Source organism: Austrofundulus limnaeus, unplaced genomic scaffold, assembly GCF_001266775.1.
Source record: "Austrofundulus limnaeus strain Quisiro unplaced genomic scaffold, Austrofundulus_limnaeus-1.0 Scaffold167, whole genome shotgun sequence".
NCBI lineage: Eukaryota > Metazoa > Chordata > Actinopteri > Cyprinodontiformes > Rivulidae > Austrofundulus > Austrofundulus limnaeus.
In genome coordinates this window covers 1,156,759-1,164,317 of record NW_013952569.1, presented here as the reverse complement: position 1 = coordinate 1,164,317, position 7,559 = coordinate 1,156,759, and the positions used below count along the sequence as shown (strand labels likewise).

General features: G+C 40.1%; 1 protein-coding gene and 1 long non-coding RNA gene across 2 annotated transcripts in view; one reads left to right on the top strand and one right to left on the bottom strand.

Moving 5' to 3' along the window:
* Positions 1–7,559, top strand: part of trpc5a (transient receptor potential cation channel, subfamily C, member 5a) — a gene marked incomplete in the record, with an annotated part of 146,999 nt that overhangs the window by 41,614 nt on the left and 97,826 nt on the right.
* LOC106523852 (uncharacterized) lies at positions 2,726–4,373 on the bottom strand. Its single transcript, XR_001310934.1, has 3 exons — positions 4,362–4,373; positions 2,916–2,917; positions 2,726–2,878 (listed from the first exon to the last, which is right to left on the bottom strand). It is a non-coding gene; the product is annotated as an uncharacterized LOC106523852 (long non-coding RNA).

Sequence of the window (7,559 nt, the reverse complement as noted above, 5' to 3'; positions counted from 1 at the left end):
TGCATTGGTTGGTTTTTGGTCTCTGCATTGGTTGGTTTTTGGTCTCTGCATTGGTTGGTTTTTGGTCTCTTGTGTTGGTTTTTTTTGGTCACTGTGTTGGTTGGTTTTTGGTCACTGTGTTGGTTGGTTTTTGGTCTCTGTATTGGTTGGTTTTTGGTCTCTATATTGGTTGGTTTTTGGTCTCTGTATTGGTTGGTTTTTGGTCTCTATATTGGTTGGTTTTTGGTCTCTGTATTGGTTGGTTTTTGGTCTCTGCATTGGTTGGTTTTTGGTCTCTGTATGGGTTGGTTTTTGGTCTCTGTGTTGGTTGGTTTTTGGTCTCAGCTTTCGCTGGTTTTTGGTCTCTTGTGTTGGTTGGTTTTTGGTCTCTGTATTTGTTAGATTTTGGTCTGTGCATTGGTTGGTTTTTGGTCTGTTGTGTTGGTTAGTTTTTGGTCTCTGCATTGCTTGGTTTTTGGTCTCTACATTGGTTGATTTTTGGTCTCTATATTGGTTGGTTTTTGGTCTCTGCATTGGTTGGTTTTTGGTCTGTGCATTGGTTGGTTTTTGGTCTCTGCATTGGTTGGTTTTTGGTCTGTGCATTGGTTGGTTTTTGGTCTCTGCATTGGTTGGTTTTTTTATCTCTGTGTTGGATAGTTTTTGGTCTCTGTATTGGTTGGTTTTTGGTCTCTGTTTTTTTGGATTTTGGTCTTTGTATTGGTTGGTATTTGGTTTCTGCTTTGGTTGGTTTTTGGTCTCTGTGTTGTTTGGGTTTTGGTCTCTGTATTATTTGGGTTTTGGTCTCTGTGTTGTTTGGGTTTTGGTCTCTCCATTGGTTGGTTTTTGGTCTCTGTGTTGGATTTTGGTCTTTGTCTTGGTTGGTTTTTGGTTTCTGCCTTGGTTGGTTTTTGGTCTCATGTGTTGGTTGGTTTTTGGTCTCTGCTTTAGTTGGTTTTTGGTCTCTGCTTTGGTTGGTTTTTGATCTCTGTGTTGGTTGGTTTTTGGTCTCTGTGTTGGTTAGTTTTTGGTCTCTGTGTTGGTTGGTTTTTGGTCTCTGTGTTGGTTGGTTTATGGTCTCTGTATTGACTGGTTTTTGATCTCTGCATTGGTTGGTTTTTGGTCCCTGTATTGGTTGGTTTTTGGTCTCTGTGTTGGTTGGTTTTTGGTCTCTGCATTGGTTGGTTTTTGGTCTCTTGTGTTGGTTGGTTTTTGGTCTGTGTATTGGTAGGTTTTTGGTCTCTGTGTTGGTTGGATTTTGGTCTCTTGTGTTGGTTCGTTTTTGCCTATGTTGGTTGGTTTTTGGTCTCTTGTGTTGGATGGTTTTTGTTCTCTGTTTTGGTTGGTTTTTTTGTCTCTGTGTTGGTTGGTTTTTGGTCTCTGTGTTGGTTGGTTTTTGGTCTCTTGTGTTGTTTCGTTTTTGCCTATGTTGGTTGGTTTTTGGTCTCTGTGTTGGTTGGTTTTTGGTCTCTGTGTTGGTTGGTTTTTGGTCTCTTAGTTGGTTGGTTTTTGTTCTCTGTGTTGGTTGGTTTTTTTGTCTCTGTGTTGGTTGGTTTTTGGTCTCTGTGGTGGTTGGTTTGTGGTCTCTTGTGTTGTTTCGTTTTTGCCTATGTTGGTTGGTTTTTGCTCTCTGTGTTGGTTGGTTTTTGGTCTCTGTGTTGGTTGGTATTTGGTCTCTGTTGGTTGGATTTTGGTCGCTGTGTTGGTTTGATTTTTGTCTCTGTGTTTTTTGGATTGTGGTCTCTTGTGCCGTTATGCATCACTCTACATTATGTTGCACTCCTGTAGGAGGAGTTTTGTGTTTTTCTGCAGTGTGTTTCTGTGTGTGGGAAAAGAAAAAAAAATACAATCAGTAAATTGAGTGTTGTTGCTCTCATGTTGGCTAACAACATTTTCAGGTAGTGCTTACCTGATTACAGCACTCTCTCTCTCTCTCTCATCCACCATTAGAGTCTTCAGCGTTTCACTCTGATTACTGAATTTAATCCGTCCTGCAGAAACACAGCTTGGTGGTTTTGGAACAGAAACCATGTTCTTTGTGTCTGAGGCCAGCGACTAAAGCCAGAACACTTTTCTAAAAAGATTTATTTTTATAGAAGTATAAAGGCAACAGGGTGTGGGGTGGAATGTTACTGCCAAATCATCTGTTTTATGTTGGCAAGGATGTGGAGAAATTCTAAAACTCAGTCATATGTTCTGGTCTCGTAGTTAAAGCACTTTGGTTGAAAGTGGGTTGCTGGATTAAAAAAGTCTAAATTGGTTGAGATTAGATTTGCAACATTTTGTAGAGTTAATATGCAAGAAAACATTAAAGCTTCTCAGAAGAAACAGCAATGAGAGGTAAGTTTCTGATTTTTTAAGTTTAAAACTTTGAATAGAATCTTTTTGAGAAGTCAAAAGAAAACAGAAGTGTGAAAGACGAAACGGAAAGGCTGCAGGAAAGATGTAAAAAGTGTTCCATGCTTAAAAGAAATGAGTGATGGAAGAAGGATGAGTGATGAGACGGAGAGAACCACCCACATGAAATAAAAAGGTTCTGCTCACTGCACTTTCATTAGACTGCAGCCTTTATTGGCTCGCTGCTCATTTTAACCATTTCTGCTGATCTTAAGTTTTTCCATCCAACTTTTACACCTTCTGCTGATGCATGTGTTTGACTAAAGTAGAAACAATACGAGATGAAAACAGTGTGGTTCATCCATCCTGGAGTTTACAGTAGATCTGCTCCACATGGTTCAGACCTGTGAGTTTTAAACTGCCGGCACACTTGTGTTGCATGTTTGTGTGACGTGCTGCGTCGGTGCAGATGCGAGTTGTGCTGAATCAGCAGTGACACCCATCAACACCTCAGGAAAGAAGCAGGAGTCAGCAGATTGGAGCTCCTCCACCTGCAGTAATGCTCCTCAGTGGGTTTGGTTTGTGTGTCAGTTCTGACTGACCACTTATTAACTGGGGGGTCATTTTCCTGTCCTGCTCTGGTTTCTGCTTTCATTTTGTGGTCACGTTTTGTTACAGGTGTTTGTTTATAATTTCTAAGAAGTGTTTTGTTCTTTGCATCACGTTTTCCTACTGCAGGAACTAAAGGCACCAGCTGCAACATTAAACACATCTTGTGCTCCTTTTTTATGGCACTTAACGATATTAATTTTCACAGATGACTTTAGAAGGTCTGAGAGGCTGAGAATAAATCACATGGCTTCAATTTATTTGTTTATTTATTTTAATTAAAGCCTCTAAAAGCTAAACGATTAACATAATTTAACTAGATTCAGAGTGTATGTTTTTATTATGCCTCCGCCAATTAGGGCTGGAGGCTCCACCCAATGGGGCGGGAGGCATACTCTTACCTGGCTGTCTGTGTTAATGCGGTGTCCGTCCATCACCGGGCGGTCTTGTGTGCATGATATCTCATAAATTTGTTACTTATAAATAGGCGTAGAAACTCCATTAGGGTAGTACTCAGTCTGATCAAGGTCGGCGTCAAGGTCATTTATGATTGGTAACATAAAACCGGCCTTTTTTTCTAATTCCTAGAAAGTACAAATAAAACACCTGGTTAAATTATATGGCTAATATCAAATTAGGAATTTGTGTTTAGACATTGTTGATAAAGTCACATACTTCTTAGAATATTTAATTCCAAAAAATCGAGGTAAAAAGGTAACTGCATGCTCAGTGCTTTAAATGCAGAGGGCTCTAGGGCAGGGAGAGGCATACCAGTCCATGCTTCGACATCGAGTTCTGTCTTGTTCCTATAGATTTAGTAAATCTTTAGGTCCCATACTTGTTTATTCAGAATGTTATGCAGATTTTACAGATACTGTATTGAGCTAAGACTTAATGTGGTATAGCTGGCAGTCCTCTTCTACACGTAATCCAAGCAGATCACACATCAGTGTTGAAAATGTTAACTTTTTTCATGGCGTCTAAAGTAAAAGAGGAAACTTCTCCTCCGGCTGTCGCTCAGTCACAGAGCGTAACATCCTGATAACACAAGCAAGGACAAAATATTTAAATTATAAGGAGGTTAAGATGGGGCTTTTTTAATGCCATGGTTCTACACATCTTAACAAAAGAGCAGAACGTTTGAGGGAACCAGGAGCTCTGCAGTTTTTAGTTTGGAACTGGAACTTTTTAATGAGGTAGATGATGTGCAAACCTGTGGAAAAGAGGAAAACAATCTAAACTGGATGAGCTGAGTGGATACAGTGTTCACCTGGAGGGGAATGAAGGTAAAGGATTATTAGAGGAACATGCACTGAAAATGATTGTATTCTAACATGGACCTGCTGTATATAGAGTATTAGGAATAACAGGAGAGCAGCTGTTGAGTCTGGAGAAGTGATGGAAAAAGATAAGGTTAGACTTTATCTGCATTGCCGTACCACCGTCAGTGGAGCAATGTAAAGCAGTCAGCATAAACCCCCCCCCCCACTTTGCAGATCCTACACTCATCTGCATTCCAGCAACTCCTCATCCGCTGCTGCAGAATTAATGTCATCCATTTAATTTAATCTCCTCCACATAATTTAGGCATTAACAAACCATCAACAATGTAACCTGCAGCTAGAAGCAGATGCACATCATTTCCATGTCTGTTAAAAGTCCAGACTACAGAATATACGAGTGCTTCTCTGCATCGCAGAGGAAATATCATCCGTGGTAGTCGTGCCTTAAAGAATAATTCACTGTATTTACACACGATCTGCTCCCAGAAGCAACAAGACGCTGACATTTTTCTAATAACACAGACTGACGTTCAATTCAGAAGTGACAAAGTTTAATATTCAATGACATCATGTTCTTTCACATCAGTATGTTGTGTTTTAAACCTATTGAGCTAGCCATTAGCTTAGCCTAGACCAGGGGTGTGCAACCTTTACGATCAAAAGAACCATTTCTGCTCTGTGGTTCACTAATAACATCGGGAGCCTAAAAACATGCTACAACTGTGATTATCAACTGGTGGTCCATGGGCCACTTTGCGTTTGTTGGAGGGGGTCTTTTCCGGCCACTGGGGGTTATCTTATAATACTAAAAATATATAGTGAATTTTAAGGTTTTTTATTATTTCTACTGTTTAGAACAACAACAAAATAAAAACATATTTGTGTAAATAAGAAAAATACTGGACATACAGTAGTTTGTGGAGTGGTGTCGCAGAGGTTGGTGAAGATGAGTCTACAACTCTCCGAACCAACCAGCCCCACTTTGGGCCCTTGAGCAAGGTCCTTAACCCCTCAGCTGCTCTGCTCCACGTGTGTTAACAGGTGCGATGGGTAAAATGCAGAGAATTAATTTCCCCTCTGCAGTACGATAAAGGCTAATAAAATCTAAACATCTGTACCAAATTTAATAAAAAGTCACAACTGAAACAAACTGGTGTATTTTTTTCTAATTCTTATTATTACCGAGTCTTAAAGCTCTTTAAATGTGACTGTGATGGATTTGTGAAAAATCTATATTAAGGCTGAAAGTTGGATTACTGAAGTGGCACACATGCTATTAGCATGATCTAATCAACATGTTTTGTAGTTCAGATCACATGTTTTAAAGGTGACCTAATATGGGGGTCCTAGAACAAGTTAGGATCCATCAGTGGGCTCTACAAAACATGTTCATTTGATTTAATTCACAAAATTAATCTCAGATAATGAAATTTCACCATTTCAGTTCTGCCTGTTCTTCAGCTCTTTTCAGAAGCTGCTGCTTTGCATTAGTTGCTAAAACCCTTAAAATTCACTATATATTTTTAGTATTATAAGATCACCCCCAGTGGCCGGAAAAGCCTCCCTCCCTACCTTCTGTTTACATTAGCTCCGCCCCCTGCCAGTGTCTTTTCAGCTGAAAGTACTATTTTTCCAAAGTAGTTCATGGTGAAATTATTTACACAAACTTTCTTTAATATTGATAGCACATTGCCATCAAAAATAAAATTAAAATCAATCCACACATCTCTGTTCTCCATGACTGTTCTAAAACAGCAGAACCGTCCTGTGAAGAAGTGGGCGGAGTCTCTGCTTGGGTTACAGGAGCTGGGCTCAGGTTGGGGTGGGCTGGAGTGCGACTTGTGACATCACAACGAGCTGTGTTTCAAATCAATTCAAGATACAGAAAAATACATTATCTTATAGTAAAAATAACTCTTGAGTGCATTTGTTGGTGCTTGTACCATTTTTAGAAGCAGTACAGACCCAAATGTAAGTTAAAAAAAATTGGTCCCCTTTAAAAGATGTTGACAAAACTGTTAAAACCAGACTTTTCTGTTGCGAGTATAAAAAAAACGTAATGTCATGTTAGCTTTGGTCAAATCCTCAACGATCCGCTGCAGAGGGACCAAAGTGTGGTCCCAGAGCCGCAGGTTGCAGACCCCTGGCTATTAGCCTATAGCCTGGTCAAAAACTTCAGCCCTTTTTTTTCATGTTATTTCTCTTATATTGACAGTATTTTATAAGACATAGCGTGAAATATCTGGTGTCTTGTTTCCAAGTGAAGCTAAAACAAAGTCTTGATTGAATCCTTGTGATTAAAGCTTTCAGCTCCGGTGAACAAAGGGTTAGCTGACGTCCCGTATGGCCCGGCTCATTTAAACCCAGCTCACTGTGTACTGGTCTCATCTGTTCCAGTTCATCCTCTGCTCTCTGAAGGTCATCCTGGCTGTGAAATAATTCAGTGCAAATAAATTAGAAATGGGAAATTGCAGGTCGTTACACAAAAGGGCAGATGCTTACAAGATGCTCCGGTCATCGTGTTCTTCCTGCTCCTTCCCTGCGAGGAGGACGGCCTCTAATCTGCCCCTTTGTTGTACTAATAAGCATTCAAACTGTACCTGAAGTGGAACACTTAAAAGGGACTTTTCAGCTTTTGAAAACAGCAACAACATTTGTGCTTCAAAGGAAGCCTCTGTTAGCCGTCAGTAAGTCGGTCATTTTTGATAACGGTGGTAACTGGAGGCAACAATTGGTCTGTCAGCTGTGGATAAAGGGAGAGCTGACAGAGGAGACTTCTTTTCTTCCTTTTACAAACTTGATGCTCTGATGAACGGATCTCTGGTTTGTAACCATGAGAGCCGCCCGCTGTCTGTCTGTGCAGATGAGCTGACAACCGGTCATTCAGGGGGAGTTGTCGGTGGTCAGATTTGGGATTCGGGACGTGTGTCGCTCCCTGGCAGTGATTTGTCACTCCACTTCAAAGAAGGCAAACTGTGCTTGAACTTGACAGGATGAAGAGCTACAAGTGTCTGAAGCAGCAGTGTGGGTGTGTGGGTGTGCTCGCAGCCTCCGAGGATTTTAAACATTTGGGGGCAGAAAAATCAACTCTGAAGATTTTCTTCTTGTTGTTTACTTGGTTACATTTAAACCTCCAGACTGTGAGAAACTAACCTGAGTTTGTTGTGTTTTTTGTATGAATCTCAATCTGTTAGAGATTATTATAAAAAGATTAGAGAAAAGTTGTGCCTTTCTAAACCAAGCTGGTGTTTTTTACTGCTCGATCATTCATCTTTCCAATGAATTATTAATTGCTGTTATTAATCAGTTTCACTACCTTTCAACTTTTTAAGCAGCGAGTTTAGAAAATAATTG